Source organism: Canis lupus, chromosome X (assembly GCF_048164855.1).
Source record: "Canis lupus baileyi chromosome X, mCanLup2.hap1, whole genome shotgun sequence".
Classification (NCBI taxonomy): Eukaryota; Metazoa; Chordata; class Mammalia; order Carnivora; family Canidae; genus Canis; species Canis lupus.
Window position 1 is genome coordinate 55,048,148 of NC_132876.1, and position 24,183 is coordinate 55,072,330.

The 24,183-nt window shown below is 37.9% G+C and overlaps 1 protein-coding gene across 2 annotated transcripts in view; it reads right to left on the minus strand.

Moving 5' to 3' along the window:
* Positions 1-24,183, minus strand: part of FAM133A (family with sequence similarity 133 member A) — a 90,334-nt gene that overhangs the window by 39,624 nt on the left and 26,527 nt on the right. The window contains exon 1 of one of the 2 annotated variants that reach the window (XM_072818175.1): positions 444-578. The exons of the other annotated variant lie outside the window; for it this stretch is intronic. The gene's annotated coding sequence lies outside the window, so the exon portion shown is untranslated. Of the gene's footprint in view, positions 1-443; positions 579-24,183 lie in introns of those variants that run through there. 2 annotated transcript variants of the gene reach the window in all.

Here is a 24,183-nt window from a genome sequence, read left to right on the forward strand (position 1 = left end):
TGGACTTATATTTTTAACACAAACTTCAGGTGACTCTTATGCATAATAATATTAGAAAATTCTAATAAAGAGGTAAAATGACTTTGGAATCTGATGGATTTAAACCCTAGTTGTGTTGCTTCCTTGTTACAACACTAGCCTATACCACTCTTCACTGATTACCTAAGTAAGAACTTTCCCCTCCCTCCATCTCCTGAATCATTTTTCCAACTGCACATCTTCAATTAAATAGTTCCTCATTTCCAGAGGGAACTCAAAAATTTCTACCTAATAGGAGTTTAGAAGCAGCAATCATCTGGATCTTAGAGAAAGACACGGGCCTAATGTTGAGTTCCACAGGAACCACGTCGCTTTTACATTGGTTGTTTTACTTGAGGTGACTAATGGAGAGATCTGGTAGTGGGAAAATATCCCCTAGGCTACTCATTGGCATAAACACTTACTTATTTGATTCTGTTCCTGAACAGCAAAGGCCTCCTCAACGGATTTTATTTTCTGTTTTGCACCTTGGAGCATATGGCACCGTGAAGCTGGCAGCCATTTTGTCTTCACGTAGCCCCACCCCAAATCAGTTATCCCCATAAAGCTGTTATCTTCTACTTCCTCAATGCTTGCTGTAATTTGCATACACAGTTCTGACCAATCAGAAGCCTGGAACTAGCTCCGATGTTATTGATTTAGCCAATTAACATAAACCTAATAGAAACCAATGAAATTTTGCCCAGTAGTGAAGAATGCTTTAAGCACCACAGGCTTATTTAGAGAGAGTAAAATTCTCTGTAGAACAGTGGTGCTAAGGTATAGTCTACTAACCTTCAAGATCAGAATCATATAGGATTTTTTTTTAATGCAGATTCCTATGTTCCATCCTGGATTACGTGTATCAAAAATCTCTGGCAGTGGATGAAATTTAGGAATTTGTAATTTTAACAATTTCCTTAGGTTATTATGTTATAAATTAAAGTCTAAAAACCATTGCCATAAGGGAAATTTTAATAAAGAGTAGAAATAGGAAAAATAGGCATATTCTGTATCACTACCTAGTTGTTTTATTGATTACAAATGGATGTCACCCATGTGTCCTTCCACACAGACATAATATTTGCTTCCTTTTGTGTAGATACTATTTAGTACTTGATCAGTGTTCTAGCAGTACTGGATTGGGGAGGTTAATTCAAACTGCAGTTACAAGACAACATATAAAACAGAATGCCCAACTATTAGTTTATAATGGGAAATACTGTAAACACAGGGATATTCAGTTTGATAACCAGCATATTCTGAATTTATCAGATAATACACATATAAAAATTATAATAATAAATTACCACGGTGAGCCAGGAATCATTAGAAAAGTAGTCAGTAGATATTCTCAATGACTACTGCTTCAAGATTTAATTTGATCTGCCTACCCATCTCCACCATTGGGTCAGGGACTAGACTATTCCAATTTGATAATTAGGAAATTTCCTTTCCTAGACATTGCTGGAAACTCACAGCTAGCTCTCCAATTTTTCCTAATATAGTAATTTTTTCTGGTAATTCAGTCTTCTGTTAAATGATTAGATTTTACCTTTCTAATTTATCATCACATTCTATGCATGCTTCCCTGAAACTCAACCAAAGCTTCTGGTGTTTCTGAATCAAATTACCTACTAACAAGCAATCTCACTGGTTAATTCTGCAAGTGGCTTATCTTACTGTGGCTTTTCATTTTTCTTAATGTCACCTGGAAATTCTAACACCACTTTACTGATTTTATAAGACACTTGGGGGATGCCTGGGTGGCTCAGCAGTTGAGTGTCTGTCCTCAGCTCAGGGCATGATCTCGGGTCCAGGGATGGAGTCCCACATCAGGCTCCTGTGGGGAGCATGCTTCTCCCTTTGCCTATATCTCTGCCTCTCTCTCCATGTCTCTCATAAATAAATAAAATCTTTAAAACAATAAGAAACTTGGAATTTTGAAAATATAAACAATAAATTTGTAAAGAATGCTTAAGAATATTCAATATGCTCATGTCTTTTGCCCATTTCAGGACTGTTTATTTCTTTGCTGTTGAGTTTAATAAGTTCTTTATAGATCTTGGAAACTAGCCCTTTATCTGATACGTCATTTGCAAATATCTTCTCCCATTCTGTAGGTTGTCTTTTAGTTTTGTTGACTGTTTCCTTTGCTGTGCAAAAGCTTCTTATCTCAATAAAGTCCCAATAGTTCATTTTTGCTTTTGTTTCTTTTGCCTTCGTGGATGTATCTTGCAAGAAGTTACTGTGGCCAAGTTCAAAAAGGGTGTTGCCTGTGTTCTCCTCTAGGATTTTGATGGAATCTTGTCTCACATTTAGCTCTTTCTTTTCTTTTTTTTTAATTTTTTTATTTATTTATGATAGTCACACAGAGAAAGAGAGAGAGAGAGAGAGAGAGAGAGGCAGAGATACAGGCAGAGGGAGAAGCAGGCTCCATGCACTGGGAGCCCGACGTGGGACTCGATCCCGGGTCTCCAGGATCGCGCCCTGGGCCAAAGGCAGGCGCTAAACCACTGGGCCACCCAGGGATCCCCACATTTAGCTCTTTCATCCATTTTGAGTTTATCTTTGTGTATGGTGAAAGAGAGTGGTCTAGTTTCATTCTTCTGCATGTGGATGTCCAATTTTCCCAGTACCATTTATTGAAGAGGCTGTCTTTCTTCCAGTGGATAGTCTTTCATCCTTTATTGAATATTAGTTGCCCATAAAGTTCAGGGTCCACTTCTGGATTCTCTATTCTGTTTCATCTCACAGAGGAAGACATAGACATGGCCAACACGCACATGAGAAAATGCTCTGCATCACTTGCCATCAGGGAAATACAAATCAAAACCACAATGAGATACCACCTCACACCAGTCAGAATGGGGAAAATTAACAAGGCAGGAAACCACAAATGTTGGAGAGGATGCGGAGAAAAGGGAACCCTCTTACACTGTTGGTGGGAATGTGAACTGGTGCAGCCACTCTGGAAAACTATGTGGAGGTTCCTCAAAGAGTTAAAAATAGACCTGCCCTACAACCCAGCAATTGCACTGTTGGGGATTTATCCCAAAGATACAGATGCAATGAAACGCCGGGACACCTGCACCCTGATGTTTATAGCAGCAATGTCCACAATAGCCAAACTGTGGAAGGAGCCTCGGTGTCCATCGAAAGATGAATGGATAAAGAAGATGTGGTTTATGTATACAATGGAATATTACTCAGACATTAGAAATGACAAATACCCACCATTTGCTTCAACGTGGATAGAACTGGAGGGTATTATGCTGAGTGAAATAAGTCAATCGGAAAAGGACAAACATCATATGTTCTCATTCATTTGGGGAATATAAATAATAGTGAGAGGGAATAGAAGGGAAGGGAGAAGAAATGGGTAGGAAATATCAGAAAAGGAGACAGAACATAAAGACTCCTAACTCTGGGAAACGCACTAGGGGTGGTGGAAGGGGAGGAGGGCGGGGGGTGGGGGTGAATGGGTGACGGGCACTGAGGGGGGCACTTGACGGGATGAGCACTGGGTGTTATTCTGTATGTTGGCAAATTGAACACCAATAAAAATAAATTTATTATTAAAAAAAGAATATTCAATATGCTATCTATACTATACTCTAATGTTAAAAGTATCAGAGCAGAAGTTTTACATTATAACCCTTATATTATGGTAATTGGAAAATATTTTTAAGACTTCCTTCTGTGTTAAAAAGACACTATATAAAAAAAAGCCAAATAAGCTTACAAAAAGATGTTCAACAACATATGCCATCAGAGAAATGTAAATTAAAACAGCGATGAGATAACATTACACATCTATTAGAATGCCCAAATCTAAAACACCAACACCAAACATTGGCAAGGATATGGAGCAACAAGAACTCACATACAATGCTGGTGGAACAGTAAAATGGTATAGCCAGTTAGGAAGACAGTTTGGCAGTTTCTTACAAAACTAAATATACTATTACTATATGATTTAACAACTGTGCTCCTTGGCATATATATTTAAAAAGTTGAAAACTTATGTCTGCACAGATAACTGCACACAGATGTTTATAACAGCTTTATTTATAACTGGCAAAACTTGGAAGCAACAAAGATGTCCTTCAGTATGTGAATGGATAAATAAAGTGTGGTACATTGAGACATTGGAATACTACTCAGCACTAAAAAGAAATAAGCTATCAAGGCATGAAAAGACATGAAGGACACTTAAATGCATAGTACTAAGGAAAATAAGCCAATCTGAAGAGGCTATATACTGTATAACTGTAACTATATGACATTCTGAAAAAGGTAAAACTATGGAGGCAATAGAAATATCAGTGGTTTCTAGTGGTGGGGAGATGAAAGGGCAGAGCACAGATGATTTTTAAGGCAGTGAAAATACTCTGTATGATACTATAATAGTGGATATGTCATTATACATTTGTCCAAACCCATAAACATCTGAAGAAAACTCTATGGTAAACTATAGACTTTGGATAATTATGATGTGTCAGTATAGGCTCATCCTCCAGAAAAAATTAAAAAACATCCTGGTGAGTGATGTGGATAATGGGGGAGGCTATGCAGGTATGGAAGGCAGAGAGTATATGTGAAATCTCTGTACCTCCCTCTCAATTTTGTTGTAAAACTAAAATTGCTCTAAAAATGAGTCTTAAAAAGACATTCTGAACAAAATTACTCTAAACAATACACATGCTGTATCATCTTTCTCAAAAGATGTTGAATCATATTTGCATTTCCATCTTTTTGCATCTCTACTCGTTTCCATCCTTTCTTCAGCTTCTAAAGATAATGAGATGATCCCTGTTCTACCAACCCAATGCAATTCTTTTACATAGATACTCATTCTTTCTCTTTTAAAATAGCCCCTAGATTTTTTAAAAGGTCTAAAATAATAGGGTTTTTAAAATATTTTACTTATTTATTCATGAGAGACACACAGAGAGAAACAGAGACATAGGCAGAGGGAGAAGCAGGCTCCCTGTGGGGAGCCCAAAATGGGACTCAATCCCAGGACCCCGGTGATCATACCCTGAGCCGAAGGCAGATGCTCAACCACTTAGCCACCCAGGCGTCCCTATAGGTGTTATTTTTAATAAATAACTAACATTGAACTTTAATGAATATTACATTTGTAATCCATTTATCTATATAATCATTTGTTCAACCTTTTTTCAGGCCTTATAAATTGTGGAAATATTTCAAAAGAGCAACTGGAAAGTAGCAAATGCTAACCTTGTTGTTACTTCAAAGTTATAAGAACTTGTTAAAGAAGTCCTTATAAAAAGCATTAGTTATAAAAAGTAATTACAGTTAAATTAGTGCTGAAATGCATGGATATGTGCTGAATTGAGAATGACCTTGGACTTAGGAAAAAAGATCTAATGCTCCATCTTGCATATACTAGTTATATAAACTTAGGATGGTCTTTTAGCCTCTGTGAGTCCAGTTTTCACTTTGATAAAATGAGAAAAGCTGTCTCTAGTTTATGAGTTTTGGTCAAAATCAAATAAGGTAATATATGTGAACATACTTCAAAAAGGTAAATATGTCAGGCTAATGTAATTTCATATTGTTAGAATTGTTAGTATTAAGAATTATAATATCATGAGGGCATAATGGGAGGACCTACAACCATATTTAACAAAAATTTCAATGAAAAATTTGAAATGAAATAATATGTATCAGAGTGACATTACACACACATAATTGTAACCTTTTAGGAGGGCCCTATGCATAATATAGCTTGTTATGCAAATGCTATGCACCAAGTATGTCCTACTTGTATACATATTCGTACTCTTTTCTATGTCTTGTATATCTTACACACTGCCAATTCTAGTTACCTTCCCTAAAAAATATTCTGATTCAGTCACTCCATATATCACTGAAATCCTTATGCTTTAGTTACAAAAGGTAGCTTACTATTCTTCAAATATTACAAGAACTTTCCTAACTCTTTGGCTTTAAACACATATTTCCTTTAATTCCTGATTTTCCAGATCCTCCTAGATGGAAATAATTTATTTTTCTCTTTTATTCTTGTGGCATGTTTATTCATCCTATATTTATTGAGTGCTTACTATTGCCCAGCATCGTCCTAGATAGTGCTGGTGACCTTACAATATGCCTATGGTCTCTAAACTCATAGATTTTAGAAATGCTCATATTAAATAAATAATCCACAAAGAGCTACATAATTAAAACTGTAATAGTTCTATAAAGAAAATGTATAGAGTTTGATGCATATAACTAATACTTAGTCTACAGGATCAGGGAAGATCTCTCTTTGAAAGTAGGACTTAAAATAAGACCCAAAAGATGAATAGTCTTTAGCCAGGTAAAGTGGATGGGGTCCTGTTCAAGACAGAGAGAAAAATATATATGAAGGTACTGAAATAGGAGTTAGCTTGGCTTCAAGAAACATTAGGACAATATAACTGAAGGATAATGATCAATGATTATGGTGGCATGGAATGATGCTGGAGAAATGGGCAGGAGCATGATCATAAAGGACCTTGTGGTCAATATTAAAGATTTTGAACTTTTTCCAAAAGGCCATGGGAAGAGTTTAGAATAAAGGAGAAAGAGATATATATTCAAATTTGTATTTTAGAAAAATAATTCTATCATATGGATAATAAATAGGAGGTAAGTAAGGTTATATGCAAAAGAAATGTTAATCTAGGTGAGAGAGATGATGTTTACTTGGACTAAGTTGGGGCTAGAGTGCCATAGCTCTTAAATTATACCCTTAATTGAGCACACTGTTTGCCAAGTGGGAAGCCACTGAAAATTTTAAGCAGGGAATTGATGTGATCATACTTTCATCTTTAAAAGATCATTGTGCCCTTGTATAGAGAAATCATATTAGTGGGCTAAGAAGGAATGCAGGGTGCTGAGTTAGGCAGTGTCCAATTATGAGAATTTAGAATACAGTAGTGGCAGTAGATGATAATGGTCTGGGCTAGGCTGCTGGAACTAGAGTAGGAGACAAATGGGAAGATACTATTTTGGAGGTAGAACTAAGAGCACTCAGAGAGTGATTGGAGATGAGGTAAGGGAGGAAAAGGAATCAAAGGTAACTACCAAGTATCTAAAATTTGGCAGAGAGAAGTACCATTTATTAAGATGGGGCTCACTAAAGAAAATAAGTGCAAAGGGTGGGTGAGCAAATTTGTTTTTGAACGTTAATTTTGAGATTTCTGCTAGATATCCAAGTAGAGTTTTCTTTTATTTTATTTTTTATTGGTGTTCAATTTGCCAACATATAGAATAACACCCAGTGCTCATCCCATCAAGTAGAGATTTTGAATAGACAGTTGACTATATGCACCCAGGGCTTAAAAGAGATGCACATTTAGATGTCTGCTTTATACTTCAATTAGTTTAGACCCTGACACTACATAGAGAATTTCAGTAGGGTAGCAATGATTTATTCATCTACTATTTCCTGTGGGATCAAACATATACAGAAGAGCTAAGATAGCAGCATAGTAGGAGGAACCTAGGCTCATCTTATCCCTTGAATACAAGTAGGTAACTATCAAATCACTCTAAATACCCAAGAAATTGACCTGAGGACTAACAGAACAAACTCCACAACTAGAGGGAGAGAAGAGGCCATATCAAAGAAGGCAAGATGTGCAAAGATGTGGTTTGGAGGAGAAATGGAATTGCAGCTGCTGTGGAGGGGAGGGAGCCCTGGTTGCAGAGAAAGGCAAGAGAGAAAGAGAGGAGCACAAAGGAAAACACACAAGGGGAAGGCTTCTCTAAAGCCATTCACTGGGAAAATAAGAGGGTCCGATTTTTCTAAGTTTTTGCAACCAGCAGGGCTCAAATACTGGAGTTTTAAAGGTCTATGGCCTTGGCTGGGAGATAGAACTGAGGGCACTGGAGAGAAGGTAGGCAAAAAACCCTGTGGCACATGGTGTGAAAGGAGGATCCTAAGGTGCACTGGGGAGAGACTGTTCCCTCCACTTGGAGAATGTCTGTGAAAGGTGGTGTTCCCTGAGATGCCTCTCCAGGGACAAAAGAGCCAGGGGGAGTTACTTCATTCCCCTGCCACTCAGCATAGGCAACAGAGACACCTGCTGAAGGCTTCTCACCCTGACACTGGTTGTTTAGTCTGATTGCTTCAAATCCTATGCCCCTGCATTCTGATGAAACTGCCTTTCTCTGTCAAACCCGCATTCATCTCAGTACAGCAAGACCCTCCCCTAGAAGGTCAGTGCAGGCCTCTGCCACAGCATGTCCCTGAAGTTTGGAGTTTTAAACGGCAGCAGCCTTGGCTGGGATAGAGCCCAAAGTACACTGCACTGCTCCAGGCAGACAAGCAACTTGGGAGACAGCTTAAAAACAGATATCTACAAAATGATTGGGTCATATAAGGGCAGATTATTTGCTCCTCTGGAAGTGTGTATCTGAGAGCAGTAGCCACAGAGATCACTCTCTGGGGACAAAGGAGCTTGCTGGCACCATTTTCATCCCCTGCCCCTCAGCATGAACCAGGTTCAGTAAATGGCACAGAGCCTACACTGGCAGCCTAACCTGCTTACATCAAGTCTGCACCCCTACACTTTGCTGATACTGCTGTTTTCAGGCAAGTATGCCTAAGTCTCAGGGCAGTGGGTCCCTTTCCCAGAAGAACAGGAGAAACTGTAGCATGCACTATATCTCCCAGAGAGAGAGTTCTGCGGGACATCAGTTCTAGTGAAAGTAGCATCAGATCTCACTTAACAAGCAGACCAGAGTACACCTAGTTAAAACTTGCCAAACTCTGGCTAAGGTCCAAATACTACCCACTGCAGGCAAGGAGAAACTCTGCAGACAAATGACCCCAGGAACAGAGTAGCCAAACACAGCAGCAATGTGACCACAAGGATTTAAGAAGCAGAGGAACAAAGTAGTGATACAGAAGATAGAAAATTGGAAAATAATGAAGCTGAACAAAAGAGAGAAAGAAGAATTATGCAACATGAGAATAGATATAGGGAACTCAGTGCTTCAATCAAACACAATAACATTCCTATCATGGGAGTCCTAGAAGAAGAGAAAGAAAAGGGGGCAAAAGATTTATTTGAGGATATAATAGCTAAAAACTTCCCTAATTGGGGGAAGGAAACAGACATCCAAATCCAGGAGGCATATAGACGCCCATCAAAATCAACAAAAAGAGGCCAATGCCAAGACATATTGTAGTTATTGGCAACATATAATGATAAAGAAAAAATCCTAAAGATAGTAGGACAAAAGAAGTCCCTAAACTGCAAGGGAAAACCCATAAAAGGCTAGCTACAGATCTCTCCACAGAAACTTGGTAAGACAGAAGAGAATGCCATGATATATCAAATCTGCTGAATGGAAAAAATCTGCAGTCAGGAATACTCTATCCAGCAAGGCTATCTTTGATAATACAAAAAGAGAAAAATTTTCCGAGTTAAACAAAAACTAAAGGAGGTTGTGATCACTAAACCAGCTATGCAAGGAATATTAAAGGGGATTCTTTGAGTGGGAAGATGAAAAGTAATAAACACTAGAAAGGAACAAAGAAAACCTCCAGAAACAATGACAAAACAAGCAATGACATGGCACAAGATACATATCCATCAATAATTACTCTGTATGTAAATGGACTAAAAACTCCAATCAACAGACATAGGGTGTCAAAATAGATAAAAAACAAAGCCCATCTATATGAAGCCTACAAGACATTCATTTTAGACCCAAATATACCTGCAGCCTGAGAGTGAAAGGAAGGAGAACTATTTACCATGCAAATCGATGTCAAAAGAAAGCTGTAGTAGCAATACTTATATCTGACAAACTAGATTTTCAACCAAAAACTGTAACAAGAGACAAAGAAGGACATTATATAATAATAATAGGGTATATACAACAAGAAGATCTAACAACTGAAAATATTTATGCCTCCAGCTTGGGAGCACCCAAATATATAAACAATAGCAAGCATAAAGGAACTCATTCATAAGAGTACAATAATAGTAGTGGACTACAACATCATATTTATATCAATGGACAGATAATCTAATCAGAAAATCAACAAGGAAAGAATGGCTTTGAATGACACACTGGACCAGATGGATTTCACAGATCTATTCAGAACACTGCATCTTAAAGCAGAAGAATGTATATTTGTTTCAAGTGCACATGGGGCATTTTCCAGAATAGATCACATACTAGGTCACATATCAGGTCTCAACAAGTACAACAATTGAGATCATACCATGCATATTTCCTGACCACATATTTTCTGACCACAATACTATCAAACTTGAATTCAATCCCACGAAAAAAATTTGGAATGACCACAAATACACAGAGGCTAACAACTTGCTACCAAAAATTGAATAGGTCATCCAGGAAAATAAAGAATTAAAAAAATACATGGAAGCAAGTGAAAATTAAAACATGATGGTCCAAGACCTTTGTGATTCAGCAAAAGTGGTCATAAAAGGGAAGTAAATAGCAAAACAGGCACCTTTCAAGAAGTGAGAAAAATCCCATATAAACAACCTAAATTTACATCTGAAGGAGCTAGAAAAAGAACAAGTGAAGCCTAAAGCCAGCATAAAAAAAGGGAAATAATAAAATTAGAGGAAGAATAAATGATATAGAAACTAAAACAAAGAGTAACATATTAATGAGACCAGGACCTGGATCTTAAAAATAAAATTAATAAAATTGGGCAGCCCCCGTGGCACAGTGGTTTAGTGCCGCCTGCAGCCCGGGGTGTGATCCTGGAGACCTGGGATCGAGTCCCACATTGGGCTTCCTGCATGGAGCCTGCTTCTCCCTCTGCCTGTGTCTCTGCCTCTCTCTTCACTCTCTCTGAATGAATAAATAAATAAATCTTTAAAAAAATAAATAAAATTAATAAAATTGATAAAACCTGAGGCAGACTTAGCCAAAAGAAAAGAGAAAGGATCAAATTAATAAAAATCACAGATGAGAGAGGAGAAATCACAACCAACACCAAAGAAATACAAACAATTATAAGAGAATATTATGAAAAAATATATGCCAACAAATTGGAGAACCTGGAAGAAATGGATAAGTTCCTAGAAATACATAAACTACCAAAACTGAAAGAGGAAGAAATACAAACTTTGAATAGACTGATAACCAGCAAAGAAATTGAACTAGTAATCAAAAATCTCCCAACGAACAGAAGTCCAGGGCCAGATGGCTTCCTAAGGGAATTCTATCAGACATTTAGAAGGAGGAGGTTCTTCCACGGACTGGAAGAACATTTAGAGGAGAGTTCATACCTATTCTCAAACTGTTGCAAAAATGCAAATTGAAGGAAAACATCCAAACTCATTCTATGAGGCCAGTATTACCTTGATGCCAAAACCAGACAAGGACCCCATTAGAAAGGAGAATTTCAGGCCAATATCCCTGATGAATATGGATGCAAAAAGTCTCAAAAAGATACTAGCAAATCAAATTCAACAGTACATTAGAAGATTTATTCACCACAATCAAGTGGAATTTATGCCTCGGTTGCAGAGATGCTTCAATATTCATAAATCAATCAATGTGATACACCACATTAATGAAACGAACAATTAGAACTGTGTGGAGGTTCCTCAAAGAGTTAAAACTAGATCTTCCCTTTGACCCAGCAATTGCACTGCTGGGGATTTCCCCCAAAGATACAGATGCAATGAAACGCCGGGACACCTGCCCCCCGAATGTTTACAGCAGCAATGTCCACAATAGCCAAACTGTGGAAGGAGCCTCGGTGCCCATCGAAAGATGAATGGATAAAGAAGATGTGGTATATGTATACAATGGAATATTACTTAGTCATTAGAAACGACAAATACCCACCATTTGCTTTGAAGTGGATGGAACTGGAGGGTATTATGCTGAGTGAAATGAAATAAGTCAATCGGAGAAGGACAAACATTATATGGTCTCATTCATTTGGGGAATATAAAAAATAGTGAAAGGGAATAAAGGGGAAAGGAGAAAAAATGAGTGGGAAATATCAGAAAGGGAGACAGAATATGAAATACTCTTAACTCTGGGAAATGAACTGGGGGTGGTGGAAGGGGAGGTGGGCAGGGGGTGGGGGTGACTGGATGACGGGCACTGCGGTGGGCACTTAACGGGATGAGCACTGGGTGTTATTCTATATGTTGGCAAATTGAACACCAATAAAAAATAAATTTATTTAAAAAAGAACCATATGATCTTCTCAATAGATGCAGAAAAACCATTTGACAAAATACAGCATCCATTCATGATCAAAACCCTCAAAAAGATAAGGATAGATGGAACATAACTCAACATCATAAAGTCCATATACAAAAGGACCATAGCTAATATCCTCAAAAAGGAAAAACTGAGAGCCTTTCCCATGAAACCAGGAATAAGACAAGGATGTACACTCTTTCCATTATTATTTTTTAAAGATTTTATTTATTATTCATGAGAGACACAGAGATGAAACATAGACAGAGGGAGAAGCAGGCTCCTTGTAGGGAGCCCGTTGTAGGACTGGATCCCAGGACCCAGGATCACATCCTGAGCTGAAGGCTGATGCTCAACCACTGAGCCACCCAGGTGTCCCTCTTTCCATTATTATTTAACATAGTACTGGAAGTCTTAGCCTCAGCAGACAACAAAAAGAAATAAAATGCATCCAAATCAGCCAGGAAGAGGTCAAATTTTCACTATTTACAATGCTGTGATACTCTATGTAGAAAACCCAAGACTCCACCAAAAAATTGCTTTGCTAGAACTAATATATGAATTCAGCAAAGTTGCAGAATATAAAATCAACATACAGAAATCTGTTGCATTTCCATACACCAATAATGAAGCGGCAGAAAAGGAAATCAATTCCATTTGCACCAAAAACAGTAAGATACCTATAAATAAATCTAACCAAAGAGATAAAAGATCTGTACTCTGAAAACCAAGAAATCTTATGAAAGAAATTGAAGAGGACACAAAGAAATGGGAAAATGTTCCATGCTCACAGACTGGAAGATCAAGCATTGTTAAAACGCCTAGACCTATACTACTCAAAGCAATCTAGACATTTAATATAATCTCTATCAAAATATCACCAGCATTTTCCACAGAGCTATAACAAACAGTACTAAAATTTGTGTGGAACCATAAAAGACTCTTATTAGCCAAAGCCATTCCAAATAAAGAAAATCAAAGGTGGGGGTATCATGATTCCATACTTCAAGCTATAGTCATCAAGGCAGTACAGTACTGGCACAAAAATAGTCAAATAGAGTAATGGAACAGAATAGAAAACCCAGAAATTGACCCACAACAATTTGGCCCACTAATATTCAACAAAGCAGGAAAGAATATCCAATGGAAAAAATAGTCTCTTTAAAAATTGCTCTTGGGAAAACTAGGCAGCAACATGAAAAAGAATGAAACCGGACCACTTTCTTACATCATACACAAAAATACACTGAAAATGGATGAAATACCTAAATGTGAGATAGGAAAACATCAAAATACTAGAGGACAACACAGGCAGCAACCTCTTTGAATTTGGCCATAGCAATTTCTTTCTAGACATGTCTCTAGGCACAAGGGAAACAAAAGCAAAAATGAACTATTGGGACTTCATCAAAATATAAAGCTTCTGCACAGCAAAGGAAACAATAAACAAAACTAAAAGGAAATCTCCAAAATTGGAGAAAATATTTGCAAATGACACATCTGATAAAGGAATTAGTATCCAAAATCCCTAAAGAACATATCAAACTCAATGCCCCAAAAACAAATAATCCAGTTAGGAAATGGGCAGCATACATGAAGAGACATTTTCCCAAAGAAGACATACAGATAGTTAACAGACAAATAAAAAGACGTTCAACATCACTGGTTATCAAGGAGATACAAATCAAAACTACAATGAGATATTACCTCAAACAAGTCTGAAAGGCTAAAATTAACAACACAGGAAACAACAGGTGTTGTTGGGAAGGATGTGGAGAATAGGAACCCTCTTACACTGTTGGTAATGTAAACTGGTGCAGCCACTATGGAAAACAGTATGGAGGTTCCTCAAAAATTTTAAAATAGAACTATCCTACTAGCAATTGCACTAAAGGTATTTACCCAAAGTATACAAAAATACTGATTCTAAGGGATACATGCACCCAAATGTTTATAGCAGCATTATCAACAATAGCCAAATTATGGTAAGACCCCAAATTTCCATTGACTGATGAATGGATGAAAAAGATATGGTATATGGATACAATGGAATATTATTCAGCCATTAAAAGAAAACAATGAAACTATGCCATTTACAACAATGTAGATGGAGCTACAGAGTATTATATTAAGTGAAATAAGTCAGTCAAAGACAAATACCATGTGATTTCACTCATATGCAGAATTTAAGAAACAAAACAAATGAACATAGGGGTGCAATAGAGGCAAACTAAGAAATAGACTCTAATCTACAGAGAAGAAATTGATGGTTGCTGAAGGGGAGGTAGGCAAGGAGATGGGTTAAATAGGTAATGGGTACTAAGTAGGACACCTGTGTGGAGCACTGGGTATTGCATGTAAGTGATGAATCACTAACTTACACAAATTTTTGGAATCTTATATTCAGAAGCATATGGGAACAGATTTGTTTTAAACTCATTGAAAATGCACCATGTATATAAAAAACATACGTATATGAATCTGTTCTATATATCTCTTCATTTGAATTAAATTATGTACTTAATCTCAGTCTTTTTATCACAATTTTAAACACACAATGCAATGCAAAAAATATTCACATGTTTTTTCTTTACAAGAGAAGTGGTAGTTTTACATATTTTCTGACTGAATTGGCATTGCTCAATAGATATCCTATCACTGGGCTTTTGGTGTTGAAAATGCTTGGGACACAAATTCTCATGGTACCTGGTACTATGCATGGTTCATGGTACTTGTTACATGATACATGATTCTCAAAGTACATGGTAATACTTTTGGCTATGGCTGGGTAAGGAAATCAGGAAATCATCTTCCCCCAAACCACTATAAATATGGTAAAAGTTAACAAAAGCAAACATTTCAACACTCTGAAAATTGACCAAAATTATATATCCATCTATCTGTGAAGCATTTATTCTTGAAAAATTGCTGACCTTAGTGGACAAAGAGTGGGAATCTGTGGCACTAGGCCCTGGACCTGATCCAATACTCCCAACCCCAGTTCATTCAGGTCAATAGTTCTGCCTATCAAAATACCAGTTCAGTTCTTTGAAGAAATTGATATTGACAAGCTGATCCTAAAATCTATATGGAAATACAAGGTATCAGAGTAACCAAAACATGCTTGAAAAAATGGAACAGAATTGGAGGATTCACACAATTTCAAAACTTAACACAAAGCCACAATTAATCAGATAGTGTGATACTGGTATAAAGATAGGCATTTAGATAAGTGGAACATAATTAGGAGTTCAAAAATAAACCCTTATATTTATAGTCAACTGATTTCCCACAAAGGTACCAAGACAATGGGAAAAAGGACAGTCCTTTCAACATATGGTGCTGGGACAATTAGATACCCACATTGAAAAAGTAGAGAAGAAAATTAGACTGTTCACACTATATATAAAAATTAATTCAAAATGAATCACAGACCCAAATTTAAGAGCTAAAACTACAAAATTTCTAGAAGGACATACAGAAGAAAAACTTTATTACCTTGGGTAGGGCAGAAAATTCTTATATACAATATTGAAAGCATGATCCATAGAAGAAAAAAGCTGATAAATTAATCTTTATCACCTTTTGCTCCTCAAAAGTCACTAGTAAGAAAAAAAAATACAAGCCACAGACTAGAAGAAAATATTTGCAAATCACAGATCAGATAAAGGACTTACATACAGAATATCTGAATAACTCTTACAATTAAATAATTATTAGGAAGACAAAAAGCTCAATTTTAAAAATAGGCAAATGATTCAAATACACATTCCATCAAAGAAAATATATGGATGGCTAACATAGGATATAAGAAATATGTAATATCATTAGTCATTAGGGAAATGTAAATCAAAACTATAATAAGAAACTGGTACATATCCACTAAAATAACTATAATCAAAAAGACAAATGATACCAAGTGCTGAGGAGAATAGGAAGAAAGTGGACCACTTGTGTATTGCTGATGGGAATGTTATGGACACTTTGGAAAATATTTTGGCGGTTTCTTAGGAAGTTAAACACAATATTAGCGTATAACAGCAATTTTTCTCCTAGGTACATAACCATGAGAAATGAAAATATATGCCCACAAGGAGATGTATGTAAATATTCATAACATTACCAATAATAGCAAAAAACTTAAAAAAATCAAAATTTTTATCATCTAGTAAATTGATGAATGAAATATGATCTATCCATGCAATGTAATACTATTAATTAAATAGAACAAACTATTGATACATGCTACAACATGGATATACCTTAAGAACAATAAACTAGGGACAATGGACCAATATCATATGATTCCATTTGTATGAAATGTACATAAAGCGCAAATGTACAGACAAAAAACAGAACAGTATTTGTTTATGTCTGGGCATGGAAGCAGGGATTAACTGTTAATGGGTCCTATAGAACTTTTGGGGATGAAGGAGAATTTTTAAAACTAAATAGTTGTGATGGTTGCACAACTCTATTAATTTACTAAAATCACTGAATTCAAAACTAATAAGAATGAATTGTATCATATATATATATATATCACATTTCAATAAATATCTTTTTTTTAACCAATAAATGTCTTCTAAAAATACAGGAATATATTAAATTGAAAAGTTTGGTGAACTTCATTTAAAGCCTCCATTTGGCTTTCTTTAGGCCTACTGTATATACTAATTTTCATAATTTCTCCATGTAGACTAATACTCTTTACAAATCAACAAATCACAATCCAATATCTCCTATATTTAGGCCTTGACCGCTAAGCCCTTTTCCAAGTCCTTTTTAAAAAGATTTTATTTATTTATTCATGAGAGAGAGAGGTGGGGTGGGCAGAGACATAGGCAGAGGGAGAAGCAGGCTCCTTGCAGGGAGCCCAATGTAGGACTCCATCCCAGAATCCCAGAATCAAGACCTGAGTCAAAGACAGACACTCAACCACCAAGCCACTCAGGTGCCCCTCTAAGCTCTAATCTCATATGTCCAGTTACCTTACATGCTACTTCCTACAAAAGTTTATGAACACTCTTTCCACCTTCTACCTCGATATTTTCCTTCTCAGTTTTCCCATAACTATTAGTGATACTTACATCTCTTCTGTATTTCTCACAACTTCAGTGCTGTTTTCAGTCTCACTACTTTAACCCCCAAATTAAATTGGAAATGTAGTCAAACTAATTCTCCAAAACATCTCTTAAATTTGCCATTTTCACTATCTAATCAACCGTCTTAGCATGTCTCATTGGTTTTAGATCCTTATATACAGATGCTGAAGCAATCTACCCCAATTACCTTTTTATATTATGTCCTTGAAACTTTTAGTACTTTTAAGTATACATATATATTTTTTTCTGTCAACCAAATATATCTGCCAGATAATTTTTAAAAAGCAACCACGGAATGCACTGCCTACATCCAAGCATAGTTAATACCTTGTTGATTACGATTCCAGGTATTTTAATGTGTATTTATGCCCTTTATTTAAAAGAATAAATTCATGTACATAATACTTTGTAACCTGCTTTTGTGGCTGAATGCTATATTTGATTATCTTTGTCAGTCAATAAATATTCACCACTGTGGGTAGCAGATTAATGTTCTTTTGTATAAATAAATGAAACTATTGCTGTTCCTTATTATATTAAATCTAAATTTATAAAATTATTTTTCAAAGTCTCCCTCAATCCTGTGTTCTCTAATACCCTCTCTTATTATTTTCTTTCTTTTTTTAAGATTTTATTTATTTATTCATGAGAGACAGAGAGAGAGAGAGAGAGAGAGAAAGAGCGAGAGAGAGAGACACAAGCAGAGGGAGAAGCCGGCTCCATGCAGGGAGCCTGACGTGGGACTCGATCCTGGGTCTCCAGGATCACACCCTGGGCTGAAGGCGGCGCTAAACCAGAGTCACCCGGGCTGCCTCTCTCTTATTATTTTCTAATATGAACCCTTCAAGGCAATCTGCTTGTACCTCACATATATCTAGTTAATTCCCACTTTTAATATCTTCTTATATTTAGTACGGATATAATATTTTCACATGGTATTTTTTACTTATTAATATATTTGATCCTGGGCAGCTTGGGTGGCTCAGCGGTTTAGCGCCACTTTCAGCCCAGGGCGTGATCCTGGAGACCCAGGATCGAGTCCCACGTCAGGCTCCCTGCATGGAGCCTGCTTCTCCCTCTGCCTGTGTCTCTGTCTCTCTCTCTCTGTCCCTGTGTCTCTCATGAATAAATAAATAAAATCTTTAAAAATATATATATTTGATCCTAAGATGCTTCATATTTTTTCTCTTCTAAATTAAACTGTGAGCTACATCAAAGGCAACTATAAAGTTTTTTTTTATCTTTTTTCTGCACCCTCAAAACAATCACATTGCTGAGTATATAGTATGTGATCATTAAATGAACACTGATTTAAACTAATAATTCACATTCTTGCATTCAGTTACTATGTGCATTACACTTGGTTAAATGCCATCAAAAAACAAAGAAAATATGATACATGATCTCTCTTCTCAAGGAGTTCATAATCTAGATGCGAGACATAAGGCATAAGAAGGGTTAGACAGGACAGTCTTGGTGGCTCAGCGGTTTAGCGCTGCCTTCAGCCCAGGGTGTGATCCTGGAGACCGGGGATCAAGTCCTACTTGGGCTCCCTGCATGGAGTCTGCTTCTCCCTCTGCCTATGTCTCTGCTTCTCTCTCTCTCTCTCTCTCTCTCTCTCTCCTCTCATGAATAAATAAAATCTTTATTAAAAAAAGAAGGGTTAGACAATAAAAGACCACCATTCAAAAAAGTTATCAAGAAGCAATACATGATTAAGAGAAAATGAGAAAAAAGAAAATCAGTGACTCGTGGATGAGAAAAAGAGCTAATCTAGGCCTTAGAAGAGATAAGTTGGATTTTAAAAAGTGGAAAACATTGAGAGCATTACCGTCAGGGAAACTGGGCTAAGAAGGGCAAAGCTGAGTATTCAGGGTTTGCAGAGGATTCAGGAGAAAATTAAGTTGGAAAAGGCAAGCTGAGACCAGAAAGTGAATGGTCATGAATGACTGATTAAGTTGTCTAGACTTTGTCTTATTAAAATAGCCATTTGGGGTAGCCCCGGTGGCTCAGCGGTTTAGCGCCGCCTTCACCCGGGGCCAGATCCTGGAGACCAGGGATCCAGTCCCACGTCGGACTCCCTGTATGGAACCTGCTTCTCTCTCTGTCTGTCATAAATAAATAAAATCTTTTTTAAAAAATTGCCACTTACTGAGCACCTATATGACTTGTGGATTACATGCATACTGGGTATTTGTTATATGCTAGATATCAGGCAACCATTTTGTCAGTCTCCTAGCACTAGAAACTCAACACTCCATAATGAAGGGACAAGCAATTAAACTGAAAATGGTGTTCTAATTTATCTTTTCCTCAACATCATGATTAGATTATTCTGGTTTGAAAGTCTTGTGTTTTCTGCTTCCGAGGTTTCCAAAGCTATTTCAGTTCCTGCCTGTTTCCAAACCTGATCCACTAGCCTTCCATAGAATCTATAAGACCATGTTATTTTTTCCAATGAATTAAATTCTGGGAAAGACAGTCAGCACTGATTTACGTTGCTTACAACTAGAAAGTCCTAATTGGGGGATGCCTGGGTGGCTCAGCGGTTTAGCACTTGACTTGAGCCCAGGGCATGACCCTGGAGTCCCGGTATCGAGTCCCATGTCGGGCTCCCTGCATGGAGCCTGCTTCTCCCTCTGCCTGTATCTCTGCCTCTCTTTCTCTCTCTCTCTCTCTCTCTCTCTCTCTCTCTGTCTCTCATGAATAAATAAATAAATCTTAAAAAAAGAAAGTCCTAATTGATATACATTATTTTCCACATCTCACTGATAAGGAGTCTGTGGGTTAGTGAGATTAAGTAACATCCTAAGGCCACACAGCTAGCATATAGCAAATGTAGGTATGTTTGACTCTGTAATCTACATTCTACAAAATTATCTACTAGAGAGTACATGGTATAGCCAAGACTCAAAATCTAATCTATCTGACCTCAAAGCTGGCATTCTTTTCCCTATACTATTTTGCCTTTCAATGAGGATTCACTATAGATTTTTAAGAAAGATATGATACGATGACATTTTAGAAAGGTTAATTTCACAGCAGAATATAAGATAGAAGGGAAGCAAGAGAGCTTGAAGTAGTAAGATAAATGACAAGAGGTACATAATTCAGATGGGAAATGACAGCAGTCTGAAAAAGGAAATAACAGTTGGGATGCAAGAGAGTAGAGAAGGAAATAGTTACTAGAACAACTTTATCAGTTGTCACAGCTATCTCTCTGAAATGTGCATTCCATCACTTTTAAAATACCTTCAGTGAAGTAATTTCAAATTTTAGTCCAATAAGCATATATCTTTTAATGAACTAAACAGAACCTCTTAGTAAACATAAACTTATAAGCAAATGTAAACATTTGCAGCTAAAATATATAAACATCTTTAGCAGAAAAAAATACAATTTGCCTAGTGATTTTATGATCAAGCAATATTTTATTGATTGAAATTTCAAGTTATCACAAAACAACAGGGAAAAATATCAAAAATCCAAATAGATATTTGTAGGAAATAGCTTAAGTTTTCCCCATAAAGATAAAAATAAAGTTGTCATACAATGGCTGATCCACTTGTGATCTTCATTTTTCAAGGCAACATAAGTCTATAGAAGTAGGAGACATTTTCACCATTAAAAGTAGCTTTACACACTGAACTCTACTCCTGAAATCAATATTGTACCATATGTTAACTAGAATTTAAATAAAATTTTGAGGAAAAAATGGCTTTACAAATCAATAGGAAAAATGATATTAGCTTCAAAATAAGAGGACAGAAAACAGTTTGGGTGAAAAATAATACTAAGGGGGGGGAGGTTCCAGTCCAAGGTAGCAACATGGGAAGACCCTGAACCCATCTCCTACATGGAACACATCAAATTTTATCTATTTATAGAACAATTCCTCCTGAAGAAGAACTGAGGGCCATCTGAACAGCTTCTACACAACAAAAGATAGAATGGCAAAAAAGAGCAATGAGGAGACACGGTAACAAAGGGAATCCCCACCCTCTATTCTGTGAACTGCATTGGGGTGGGACAGTACTGAGGGGCTGGGAACAGAAAAAAAGCCTCGAGTTTAAAAGATCAGATCATGTTCTTGGGGTCCTGAGATGGAGTCCCACATAGGGCACTGCATTCAATTGGAAGTCTGCTTGAGATTCTCTCTCCCTCTCTCCTCCTCCCCCCACTCTCTTGCTCTTTCTTTCTCTAAAATAAATAAATAAATAAATCTTTAAAAAAAAGAGCCCTGGAACTTTGCCAAACAGCAGAGGAGCTGCAGGAATGCACTCCAGGTCAGAGGGACTGAGCAGTGACATGGGTTTATGCTACCTCTTCACCATAAAAATGAATACTGGAACAGTGACTGATCACCACAGCTGGCTTGCCACCTCAGCAAACCCTAGGTCTACAAGCCCATACCAGCCCTGGTCATGCTGAGGCAGAGAAAAAAAAAAGCCATGGTTTAATAGAGCAACTAGCATATAAAAGGGCCAGTCCTAGAACTCTATCAAATGATGAGTAAAGCTGCTGGACCTCTCTCCAGGTGGGAGAAGCTGATGGACATGGTCTATGCTTCTGCCCCCACCTTGAAAGCACAAATAGGTACACAGTCCAGGCACCCAAACTGGCTTTCCACCTCAGTGAGCCCTGAGTCCCTAGCCCAAACCAGCCTCAGCTATCCCACCAAGGTGGCCACAAGGCAGTGTACACCAGGGACACCCTGGTTAGGACTCACCATAGCTTCAGATTTCATGCCAAGTTGACATAGGTACCAAGCATCCTGGAACACTCCAGGCCCATACCACTTCTTCTTCAGAAGGCTTACTAGGGCACCCCCAGTGCAGAGTGCTCCAGAACCACCTGTTTTATGTCTGTTTCAGACCCAGCTGCCCTGCCAGGATGACTCTGTGTGGAATGCCCTAGGAATCCATGGTCCTTGCTGGTATCAGTTCCACCAACTCCACCAGGTTATCTATCCCCTACACAAAGTGCCCTAGAATACTCCTGCCCATACCAGTCTCAGCTCTAGTTTCCAGACCAGGGAACTCCCTGCAATGAACACCCTGGGACACCTTGGCCTGTACCCAATTCAGCTTCAGCTGTCCTGTGAGTTTGCCTTCAGTTTGGAGAGCCATGGGAAAATACAGCTTGAAACCATTTCAGCTTCACTTGTCCTGCCAGGACACATTTTGTAAAAAGAGCCTAGGAGCCACACCAACCCATGCCCACTTTAGATTTAGCTATCCTGCCAGGGTGCACCCTGCACAGAGTACTCCTGACCTTACTGGCTGATACACTGCCTTGGTTCTAGATAATACTTAAGGGCACCTTCTATGCAGAGAATCCTGAAACATCCCAGTTCATACTCACTTCAGTGTCAGCTATCCTGCCAAAGTATCTGGGCATAGAATCCCAGGTCCCCCCCACCCCCCACCGCATGCACCTATTTTAGTTTCAACTATCCTGCTAGGGCATCATCCTTTGCATAGAGAGCTCAGGGGCCTGCAATGCACATACTACTTCCGTTCAAGCTATGCTGCCAGGGTACCCCTTGCACAGAATATATGGGACACTCCAGTTTGCACCCCTTTCAGCTCTAGTTAACATTCCAGGGCATCCCCAGCACCAAGAATCCCAGAAAACTCTGAGCTACATCCACTTCAGATTTATCTATCCTGACAAGATGCACACGAGATGTAGAGCCACAGGATCCCCTAGCTTACACTCACTTCAGCATCAGCTGTCTTGCCAGGGTATCCTCTGCATGAAGAGCTCCATATCCTCACAGCCTGCATGCCACCTCAGTTCCAGCTGCTTCACCAGGGTACTCCCAAAATGGAGTGACCCAGAATCCCTCAATTTGCATCCACTTCAGCTTTAGCTGTTCAGGAAGGGTGTCTGCTGCATGGAATTCCCTAGGATGTGATGGGCCACAACATGCCTTAGCACCAGCCACCTCACCAGGGCACCCTCTATGTGGAAAGTCCCAGGATTCCCCAGATAATAGCACTTTAGCCTCAGCTATACTACCAAGGTACCCTCTGCCTGTAGAGCTTCAAGACATCCCAACTTACACTCACTTTAGCTTTAGGTATTTTGCTGGGGCACATGCTGCATGGAGAGCCAAAGGAGTGTACCAAACTATGTATACATCAGCCTTAAATATGCTTCCAGTATGCTCAGTATGTGGAGAGACCTGGAACCCTTCAGTCTGTGCCAGCCACAGAACCAGCCAGCCAGAAAAAGTAACCAAGCATACATAGCCTACATTGGGGATAACCATACAATAGGCCATTCCCTCAAGTTTAGGAGAAGTAGCTGCACCACAGAATCCATTGAAACAAACACAGAAAGTCAAGTAAAAATGGGGAAACAGAGGAGCATTCTCCAAAAGAAAGAACAAGACAAAACCTCAGAAAAAGAACTAAATGAAATGGAAATAAGCAATATGCCTGATAAAGAATTTAAAATAATGATTATAAAGATGTTCACCAGGCTGGATAGAAGAGCAGAACAACATAGTGAGATTACCAAAAAAGAGGTAAAAAATATAAAAAGGAACCAATGCAAGTTAAAGAACACAATAGCAGAAATACAAAGCACACTAGAGGGTATTAATTGTAGATTAGCAGATGCACAAGAATGAATCCGCAATCTGGAACACAGGGTAATGGAAAGCAGCCAACCTAAACAGCAAAAAGGAAACAGGATAAAAAAATGAGGATAGGTGAAGAGATCTCTAGGATAACATCAAGCAAATAAACACTTGCATTATATGGATCAGAAGAGAAGAAGAGGAGAAAGGGGTAGAAAATTCATTTGAAGAAATGTT